General features: G+C 35.8%; 1 protein-coding gene across 1 annotated transcript in view; it reads right to left on the bottom strand.

The window, feature by feature from the left end:
- LOC129739213 (ceramide kinase) overlaps positions 1 to 9,780 on the bottom strand; it is a 52,358-nt gene extending 42,578 nt beyond the window's left edge. The window contains exon 1 of the mRNA XM_055730634.1: positions 9,298 to 9,780. The gene's annotated coding sequence lies outside the window, so the exon portion shown is untranslated. The remainder of the gene's footprint in view (positions 1 to 9,297) is intronic.
- Between the last annotated feature and the right edge of the window lie 1,683 nt (positions 9,781 to 11,463).

Here is an 11,463-nt window from a genome sequence, read left to right as displayed (position 1 = left end):
TCCTGTCTGGCTCAGGGCTTTTCCCAAATTTCGGGGCAAGCTCCGAAAAAACCTGGAAAGCTTAAGTTAGGTAGCTTTCTCAATTTGCAGATGTGAAATCCATCCTGTTTCTATGTCTTCAGGAAGAAGTAGAAAAATAATTTCTAGACCTTCTTGGCCACTTTCAAAGTCGGGATTAAACTTTAAACCTGGTCTCCCTAGCCTTCATTGAGGCGATCAACTGCGGTTTAATTTCGCTTCCAGCTTATCACTAGTTTCTCTAATTCTTCTTGATAATTTTAACGTGTGCAAAATGGTTAAATGGTGGATTCGTTGTGACTTCAGGATCTGCCTTTGAGACTGTTCTGAATTTCCTAAAACCTAGCACAAAATTTATAGTCTATGTTCACACTGAAATCAAATTTTGCATGTGTAAACATAAACATTACTAACTAGTTTGGCTAAAATCCCGAGACAACTTTCAAGGCATAATTATAAGTAATTTTTGCTATCGTTCCTTGGATGTAAAATTTGCTATAATTTTGCCCTAATAAAGGTAGTAAAATTCCAAAATTTGTGTTTCAATTTTTTCATGTGAATACCAAGAGCTGGAAAAGGTAGTTAAACGAGCTTGTAGACGAGACAAGAGAGCCTGGACAAACTCCCTAGCCGAAGAGGGAGAAAGAGCCGCCGCCAATGGAGATATCCGATTACTTTATGACATTTCTCGCCGCCTCAGTGGTACAAGGACTAATGCCAGAATGCCGCTAAAAGACCGAGCAGGTCAGTTATTGACCGATCGAACAGATCAGCTCAAACGATGGACTGAGCACTTCGAACAACTCTTCCGAGTCACGAATAGCGATGGCCAACAGAATCCGCAGCTCGAAGCGCCAACAGTAAGTCGCATTAATGGCGTCAACTCGGAAGCGCCCTCGCTGGCTGAAATAGAAGCGGCAATCAAAAACATGAAATCCAACAAAGCACCTGGGATCGATTGCATCCCTGCTGAAATGCTGAAAGCCGACCCTGCCCTGTCAGCACAAATGTTGCACCGTCTTTTCGCGAAGCTCGCTCAAATGAGCTTAATTTTCAATCCCTGCTCAACTTAAATTACGGAACTCAGTATAAAGTGGAAGAATATCTGTCTAACAGCAAGAGACTCTCCTTTTTAAGTGCTAAACATTAAAATCTGGACATAGCAGCGAAGTGTTAAAAATCGCACACATAACCTCAATTCGAAGCTTGACTCTACTGAGGCTGTGCTAAGTGTTTATATGTCTGTGTGATTGTGTGTAGTGCATATATCACCATCATGGGCGACCGTGAAGTATGTGGATGCTGTGGTCGGAAGAATCCTCCCGTCAGAGGTACTAAAGGAGATACCAAAAATACGAAATCTATCGGATGGGTTGGTTGCGATGCATGCAATAAATGGTTTCACACTCGCTGTGTACGGATCCAGGATTCGCTAATACCCGATTTAGATAACTACCATTATGCTTGTGCACGTAAACTGCTGTTTACGTGGAATCACTACTCCGACTCGTACGAGTACACCGACTATCCCTTCGAGTCTACTTTCCGACCAAATTCGTGAAATAGCTGAACTAACATCCCATCTGAAGAAATTACAAGAAGACCTAGCTAATCTGCGTGCCAACAACAAGAAACAGATAGACAATCTAAGGCAGGGGTGAGCAACCTTTTGAACCAAAGAACCAATTTAAATTTGAAATCTTGAAGGCGGGCCGCACTTAAAGTATGTTTTGTGATAATTATCAGAGCTTCACATCATAACATTCAAAAACACATTCATAACTACAAATTTTGGCGGAAACAAATCTGAAAAAGGAAAGATAAAACAAATTCACGTGCTCAAAAACAGTAAGTAATTCAACACGGCTTTTCAAATACCTACCTGATATTAAAAGCACTGACCACACTGACTTGACTCTTAGAACAAAAATTCAACTATTTTCTGTCTAATTTTTTGTTGTCAGCTTTTGCAGCTTCGCAATACCGACGGCAGGTGGCGAACCTGAAAAATTTGACAAAAAATGCCCTGTAGGAAAAATGGTCCTGTTTAGCCCTATTTTATCGTAGAAATTGCGTGTTTTATTTTTAAAGTTGGGTGGCATTTCCTAACTGGGATAGCATTTCTTCAAATCGATCGATGCGCACTCTGGAATCGACATTGCGTACTGTTGGAAAAATGATTTTTTTTTGTTTTTTTTTTCTGGAAAAATTATCCAGAAAACGAAATCGAGTGTCCAGTCAGTATGGTCAGTGTTAAAAGGGTAACCTCGCTAAATCTTTTTCATTTTTAAATTCTCTCAATTTTCAAAAGTACTTCTTGGCGAACATTTGTTTTTACAACATTCTTGTTTAAACCGATGATACTATTCGCCATCACTTCCATTTAAAAAAAAATTCTGGAGGTTTTGGTTTTCGCTATTTGACTTTCTGTTATTTTTTTCCACAATTAAAACTTGTCCTCAAAGCCTAGATGTTTTTTTTTTCAACAAACGTTAAAAACCCCGTTTTTTAGTTTGAAGTTCTGTATTGGACTATTGCATTCAGATGTTGGGCAAGGTTGTCAAAATCACAGGAAAATGTTTAAATTCACATATTTTTTAGGCAACTATTTTCAAAACTACATTCTTGATTTTAGAATTTTTTTTTGTATGGGTTTATGAGCTACCTGGCTGACCCGGAAAGGAAAAACAGATCGGGGGACAGAAAAGGAAAATTTACATGAGAGTAGAATAGCTTAGAGAAGGATAGCGGCAACAGAGCCCGAGGGGGTTCTGAAGCACCAGTTTAGGGAAGCGTTAAGATAGTGCTCGACGGACTGGGACAATTGGGCCCTACTTGAGCTTCGAGTTAACCTAACCTCCAATTCAACCGAGCAGTAACAGTATGACAACATACGCCAAAGTCTCGATATCATTGTCAGAAGGGCTCACTATCTTACCGTAGTTGAGTTATCCCTACCTGACACCTAACCTTACTCGATTCAATAACTTTGAATTTATGATCGTTTTTACTTGCGATTAACATAAATTGACTAATAAAACAATTCAGAACAAAACATCTAGATCAGAAGCTATCTCTCAATGCAGCAATTAATAGAATTCCGCTAAACACAAATAAAAATGGTACCAAATTTTTGAAAAATTCAAAAATTAAATAGAGCTGCAATTATGAATTGCATGATCAATATCTGTTTTACTAACATTGACTTATCAAAATAACAGGATATATACCATAATGCAAATGGCGATGCTGTTCTTCTAAATCCTCATTGCTAATTTTGAACAACTTCTCAAAACAATCTTCCTCAATCTTTGGTTTGGTTAAAGTGAATGTCAGTTTTTAAAATCCCGATATTATTTTTCTGGACGAGTAGGTTCTTGATTATCAAAATGATACCTTCTACCTTCTACATCATTATTTGAATTTCAGACCTAATCGAGCTATAGATCAAACTACAAAAAAAGCGTTAAAACGAGAAAGAACTAGAATCAGATGAATTGGGTAAATAAAGATGCCTCCCAATGTGTTTTTTTGGGAATTCAGAGTAAATACGCGGCTGCTCTGTAATTATATTAACAACTTGGATACCATAAAATAGAATTTTTAATCAAAGGTGTATATCACTCCAGCTTTTCTAATAATTTTACGTTCTACAAACAATAAAATAAATAGAATGGTTGAATTAATAATCGAACTTAATAACCGGACCATACTGCTAATGACAATGCTGTTCTTCTAAAATCTCGAACTCTTAACAACTTCTCAGAATAACTTTCCTCTGTTTCGGATGAAATAAATTATACTCCTATTTATAAACTTCCAATATTATTTTCCTGGACTAATTAATATCTATCTTTTACTTCATCATTTGAATTTCACACCTAACCAAAACATAGACAAATCTATCAAAAAGTATTGAAACGAAAAGGAATTATTCATGACAAGAAACAGACCAAACAGCATTCTGATCCAATGAGCCTCTAGTTTTTGTAAAATGCTTGATTTAAGAATAAGCCTTCGAAATTCATAAACCGCAAATACGCACTTACTAGAGCATTGGGGAGAAGAATACTATTACTTTACCTAGCCTAGTAGTACATTGAACATTGAATACCATGTGCCAATTCTTAACATCCTCATCCAACTAATTCTTGTACAATTCATTTACTATACTGTCTATTCTAACCTAACTTGCGCATGGTGGAAAAGTGGAAATATCAACATTTAAACGGCTATATGTGATATTTCCACTGCGCAATGCTGTTGTTGTCCAACGGAAGGGAGGGCAAGCCCAAGTAACACACAAAATTCAGATTGGTTTTATAATTTTTGAACGCTAGTTTATAAAGGACGTATAATATCTATTATTGGTTTAAAAATCATTTAATAATAACCATTTTACAACTAGTCTCTAGGACATCTACACGCCCATTATATATCCAACTTAAAACATTTTTATATTTGAAAAGATAAAGGATTTGAAAATGTTTAATTATACATTCCTATGAACCTGTTCAGATTTATAAAAGCCCTTTCAAAACAATTCCTAGTATTCGTGTTCTTATACGGTCATTACAATTGGCTTAGGTTTAAAGCATGCAAATAAATAACTTTTTGTGGCGCCTATAAACCGTTTATAAGGAACTAAAATTTCTATACGCTGTAAAAGTTTTATAAAAGCTATTCGGTCGAATAATTGGCTTACAACAGTCAGTCGTCTCATTAAGCCTGACTCAGTTTTGAATGAAAGACTTACAGATATGTTATATAACTTTGTCGGTTTATAGAATACCATTCAAGCTGCCTTTTCAAATTTCACACACGTTTATAAGACAAAAAGGTTATTTAAAAGAAAAAATAGTTTTATTAGCAGCTTTCAGAAAGCAAAATCGTTTTTTAAGAGTTCAATAACGACTTTTATTAATTTTATATATTAGCGCCATTTGTTAGACAAATAATGGTGAATTTATAAATGAAATCTTTCTATTTTAGAGATTAACCCTTATCCCCTAACCCACGCATTATAAATTTGGATATCCTTATTGCTGAGATAATGTTTTAAAATTTAATTACAAACCAAAAGATGATTCAATAGCAAAGCAATATTTATTCGATATATTTAATCGGTTTTTTTATTGTTTAAAAGAACGATTTACACCAGGCCCACAATTTTTCCCAAATTTTCTCATACCTATTTGCGGTAAATTTGAAAGCGCAAGTAAATAAATAGCAGGTATTGAGCATTCCGGCTTAGAAAATAGCATTGAATTACCTAAAGAATTAAGATATCCATTGTGCTTTGTTTTTTTTTCAATTTTGATTTGAATAAGATTCAATTGTTTTGTAAATTATTATTGAAAACCCAATTCCGGAGCAGAATTATTTGTAGATGAAAATAATATAATAAATAGGTTTTATAAGCGAAATTCACACAGCACTCTGAAAGTTGATTTGGATTGGCAAGGTTTTATTATTTGCTCTGCAGAACCTACTGCAGAAGGGCCTTTTTGTGCTACTAAGCGTTGTATTGCAGTTTTATAGATCCTTACATAACCGGACGAGGTTTTATAGCTTTAATTTATAGTTGGTATGGAGTACCTTATAAAACCTAAATTGTTACTTGGGAAGTGTTTCAACTCCCATTCACCTTATCAACATGGATCATCAAAGAAAAAGTATACGATATTGAACCACCTTTTAATTTATTTTCTATGATCTCATATCGAATAAGGCTACGTGCAACCGCCCTTTCAGGTTTATGTTAGTTTAGAGTCTGTTTCCAAACTGTCAACTTCCATAAACACAGTAATGCACGCCGTCGCCGTGACCCATTACAGCCTAGGGTACGGACATTCTTGATTTTAGAATATTTGTCGACATTTTTTATCATTTTTAATATTATTAAGATATCATTGCGAAAGGATTTATAGAGCAATATTTTGACTCTGGTAATGTGGATTGCGAATTATAAGTGAAATAACTCAATTTATCAATGTTTGTGATAAATTTGCTATCAAATTTCTGGAAAAAGCATCACAGATAATCGTCAATGCTATTTTGGGTGGAATCACAGAGTTTCAGATATCTGTTGTTTTTCCAAGAACTAATAATTTTTGTGGGTAACTTTGATACCGGCTGATTCAATCTAAAATCGTTCACCCAGACTTTATTATTTAATTTTCGTAATTTTCGTCAATATTCAGAAATAAAAAAATTATCTCAAGTTTTTGGTTTAATTTTTGCCAGTATTTGAATGCTAACAGAACAAACCTTTTTGTGGAATTGGATAGAATAATTTAAAAAAAATTATTTGCTGAGCATATTTTTTATCATTCAACTTTATTTTTGCTTGAAATGAAAATAATTACCTCACTAAACGGGCTTCAAAACTCCTTTGAACATGTGTAGGTTCCGATTTTAGGCTGTTCTTCTGACTCAATTTAATGGATTTTGCTCTCAAAGTGGTGAAGTTAAATAATAAGGAAAAAGTATGCTGAATAAAAAACACTCAAATATTACGTTATGTCAATAAACAATATTGAATTTAAGCCTAAAACAGAACATAATAAACGCTTAAAATGCCAGAAAAAAGTTAACAATCTGAACTATCCATTGTAGAAAAAAGTTAAGGCATAACAATTTGAAAAAAGCTTCGCGAGCCGCACAAAAGGGTCTCTCGGGCCACAAGCGAATCTGAGTTTAAAAAATTAAACTTAAGAGACATGCTATTAACACTAATAATTCCTAGTGAATAGGCTTTATGCCATCTTAAAAAGATTGAATTTATTTCTTCCTTTTTTATTTTTTTTTTCAGGTTTCCCAGGTAAATGATGAAATCTTTGATAGAAAAAAAAGATTAGGCACAATTTTCCCGTATGTTTGGATAACGTGCCGCTATTAAGCCTACCCCCATTCTGATACCTGATACCTGAATGGTACTAGTCGACTTTTCCTTGGCATTTAACTGTGTCAAACATCGGTTGTTAGCTAGAAAATTAAGCACGGAGATTGGGTTTTCCATACCTGCTGGAGATTTGATAGCATATTTTCTATCAGACCATTGCCAAGTGGTGCGCTGTAGCAATCAAATCTCAAATGTACTACCACTTAGAGATGGAACACCACAAGGCTCATGTCTAAGTGCTCTACTGTTTAGTCTGTATATAAACAGCCTTCCTTCCTTATTGAACTGTAGTTATCAGCTGTATGCTGATGATTTACAAATATACACGAGTGGACCTGTGTCTGAAATCGATCGACTTGTGGCGAGAATTAATTAGGATCAGAAGAAAACAATGGAGTAGGAAGAACTTTCTGTCACCGAACCCCAACAAAACCCAAGCGATAATTTTTACCAAAGTAGGCACCGTGTGCCCATCAGAAACCATAGTTTTTTGTATCAACCTATTCAGCTTACGGAAAAAGTTCAAGTTTAAGTTTATGTTTATTATTCGAAATTACGGTAGCCTCAAAGTTACATATAACTGTTGTACAAGGTCAAAAAACCTGGGACTTAAGATAGACCACAACCTAAATTGGGCCAACCACGTGAACGAAATATCAGCTAAAGTTTTTCAAACCCTCAGAACTTTCCAAAAATTCCAAACCGTCCTCACGGTCCCGATTCGGTTGAAGCTGGTCCAAGCTGTCATCACCCCTATGTTCCTGTATTGCGATGTAGTTTGCTTCCCGGGTTTATCAGCAGCCAGAAAAGACCAGCTGCTTAGGTGCTTCAAATCAGCCGCAAGATTTGTGTACATCCTGAGACGGAGGGAAACTACAGAAGTCGCCAGAAAACGTATCCTTGGTTGTGATCTACTGGATTGCTATCATAGACGCATATGTTGTTTTATGCGGAAAGGATACAACGAATGCCTGCCAACATATCTTCTCGACCATTTACAACGTGGAAGAAATGATCGAGCCAAATGCTTTATTATACCACAGCATACTACGACATCAAGGAACAGTGTCCTAATCTAAGGCGCTTCATGCTGAAACACCCTGCCTTTATCGACAAGTCAGGGTAGTACACTGACTGCTTTCAAAACGGCCTTGAACCGAGTTTAGTTGATTTCTTTTAATTATTAACACCTTCAAATCCTTCTTTTGTCACTCGGAGTTGGAACATCGCAAGGGGGGAGGGCAATAAAAAATAATGCGAAAAAAAATAAATTTGAATAAATTGCACGAAAGCTTGTATGCAAATAAATTGCATACTATATCATTGCACAAAACCTATAAATCAAGTAATTTTTTATTTAATAATTCAATAAAATCAAGAATATAAAAGGTGAAAAAACTTCCAACTTCCAAAATTTGTATTTTGTTCTAGTAATCTTTCGAATATTTGAATATTTTGTCGAAAATTACATAAGATACTTCAAACTTTATTTATTCCCCCCTTCGGGTTTTTTTTTTGGAAATTTCGAGGAGGGGGTGAGGGGTGCCAAAGAAGAAATTGATATTTGTTCCAGCCTAATTAGTATATCATTAAGAAGTGTCTTTCCTTAACCTGACTATAAAGTTAATTGTAAGTTAATTGTAACTAACAGGCTGCGTTGAAGTTGATAATCAATAAATTACAAATAACAAATTACAAATCAACTGACAACAGAATAAACGTATGAGACAGCTTTGGGGGTACATTTAGTACGCATGCAAAATATATTCGGAAGACTGTTCCATCATTATTTTCTCTTCTGCATAAGCAAATTTTAAAGCAAACAAACAATTAAAGATATTTTCCAACAATTACCTTAATATCTGGGAAGGAAGAAACAGAAAAGGTAAATAATTATCCGAAAAATCCACGAAAGTTTTAAAAAAAATCCGTTTAAGTCGATTTGTTGCTTTTAAATATTTCCTTGACCCTAACTATGATTTTATATCGAAAGGCTGACGTTAAATCAATAAAGAACAATTAAATACAATAACAATTACACATAGTCTTGCCAAGAGCGTCAGTAAATGGCTATAGTGATGACTCGATATTTTATAAATCTTCCCCTAGTTCTTTGTTAAGCGTATTTTATGTTATACCGCGAATTAGAATTAATGATTAAACAATTGCGTACATCAATTCAGTCCACCATCCTTGTTCTTTCGTTACTTGACAGAAAAATTACTGGCACACACTTGTTTCGTAACAGAAGATAGAATGAACACCTAGTTGTTAAATTCCTACAAAAATTTAAAAATAAATAGGAGCTTGGCTATGAAATAACTTCAAAGCTTTAAAAAAGCTGTTAACAGCAATTCATAAACTTTGACACCTACCTGAAAAACCATTGCGTTCAGTGAAATTAAAATCTAATTTACATATTTTATCTAGCAGCTTCTAGCTTTTCCCTCCTAGGCTGAGCAATTATTTTCGGTAAATAATCTTGAGCTGGAGGAAAGGGGATTTCTTTCACTCATTCACACCAAGCACAATTAGCTGTAACTGTATTGTAAGACACTCATTTGAACTTTTTTGCAATTCCCTGAACTGCCATAAACATGGAATTATTGATATTTTCTTTTTTCTTCACATCACATCATCTAACATCGTCGAAATATGACATTATTTTCCCGAACGATTGATTAACTTCCTTCTTTACATTAAATAAGCACTTTATACTTTGCGTGTTTCACTATCAATAGCTCGAAAACTTTTAATCCGCTTGGAAAATTTGGGAAAACCGAATTATGCACTCGTAAACTCAACTAAAATAACATCGCTGAACTGTTCCGACGGACGTTCGCAAACAAACTGCATGATGTTTTTTACCAGCTGTTTTTCGAGCTGGAGGCCAGGGATGCCAGGTGTTGAGGATAAAAAATCTGGGCAATTTTGAAAAAAAGTCTGTGTGTGTCTGTGCACAAGGAAGACCACAAATTTTGTACTGAACCAGAATTTTGACAATGCGGGAGTGTATTGTTTTCGTGTTATTTGAGTTAAGAAGTATATAACTAACACTGTTTCCTACCACGTACCATACCGATCTTATTTAAAAAAAAAAAGTTAAATGAATGAGTAGTCAAATATACATGAATACAAGCGAGATTTAAAGTCTATTCACTCTATTAAGAAAGTCTGTGAAATCTGGGAACTCTGAGCAAAATCTGTGTCCATGATGCCTCTAGATATGGTGGTCTCTCTTTGGCAAAAAGTAGACGAGGGTTGGATGCGGAGGAGGAGCCGAAATTTGACAGCTGGCTGTTCGGCTGGCTGGGATGCCAGGTGCTCTGATTTTTTGTAAAACACGAAGTTTTGCCAACCACCGAGCTATTGCTTATAAGCAAAGATTTCGCCTTGATTTTTGCAAATATAATTCATAGATTCGAAACAAAATCTTCCGGCTGAGCTCCGGGCTGGTAAGCAAAGCTGGAAGAAGTTGGACCTATAAACGACGGTGCCAGCTTTGTCGGTAGCGGTGAATAACATTAATTTTGCATTACTTATGACAAATTTATGCTTATTCAACACTTTTTTCTTTCAAGAGCTATCTAGAAGCAGCAGAAAGTCATCGAATCGGATGGTAACATGGCGAGGCGTTACATTCCATCGTCCGAGAAGCGCCCTCCTGCAGGAACATCCGATCTTCATCGAGATGAAAAAGCTGCTTCAGGAGGACCCCCGTCTGTTGCCATCGCTGCTCCAGAAGATCCAATCGAGTAATCCGGATCTGATGGGTAGCATTTGGGAAAATCAGATGAAGTTTTTGGCACTTTTGAATGATGGGACCGATGAGCTGAAATAGGAAAATAGGCGCAACATTAGGCGCCTTACGATAAGTCCGATGACTGGGTTGGGGAATCAGTTCGATCCACTGCAGACTGTTGATTGTCCGGAATGTATTGAGCCCCTGAAGGATTCTGCACGTGATGCTGTCCAATTGCTAGTCATCCTCAAGTGCAGCAAAGCTCCAGCTTAGCGCTGCTCGTGGGTGGTGGTTCCCGCATGAATCAGTATTATACCACGACTATTCCCATTATCTTCTTCCCAAGACACTCAAAAGATTACTTCTATAGTTTTGGATTATTAATGTAAGATAAGGCTTATCATTTTTTCATGTAATGGAATCGTTTGGACGCACTTTACGATACAGGGAACGGGTCGTTAAGTAGAGTAACCATTCAATTTTTTTGCTTTTTTCTACTCGTTTTGAAGCGAGTTGGATGATATGTGGAATCTTTACTAAATGATCGTCTCATAAGAAAAAAACGATACAGCATTTCATGTAGTTTTGATTAAAAGATAACAATTATGGAACAAAATTTCGTTTATTTATTCATAAATTATTTTACACCTTCCAAAGATTTTCATTTTATAAAAAAAAACACTCCATACGCGAAGATAGCGTGTGCTGCTGCATCTAATTATTGTTCGGTGACGGAGAGGTACATCAACCGGGAGACTGTGGTGCTGTTGGTTACACATCGTATCTTTTCCGGCCACTA

This window comes from Uranotaenia lowii, chromosome 1, assembly GCF_029784155.1.
Source record: "Uranotaenia lowii strain MFRU-FL chromosome 1, ASM2978415v1, whole genome shotgun sequence".
NCBI lineage: Eukaryota > Metazoa > Arthropoda > Insecta > Diptera > Culicidae > Uranotaenia > Uranotaenia lowii.
Note: the sequence above shows the minus strand (reverse complement) of the source record. Positions and strands in the feature narration are given on the sequence as shown.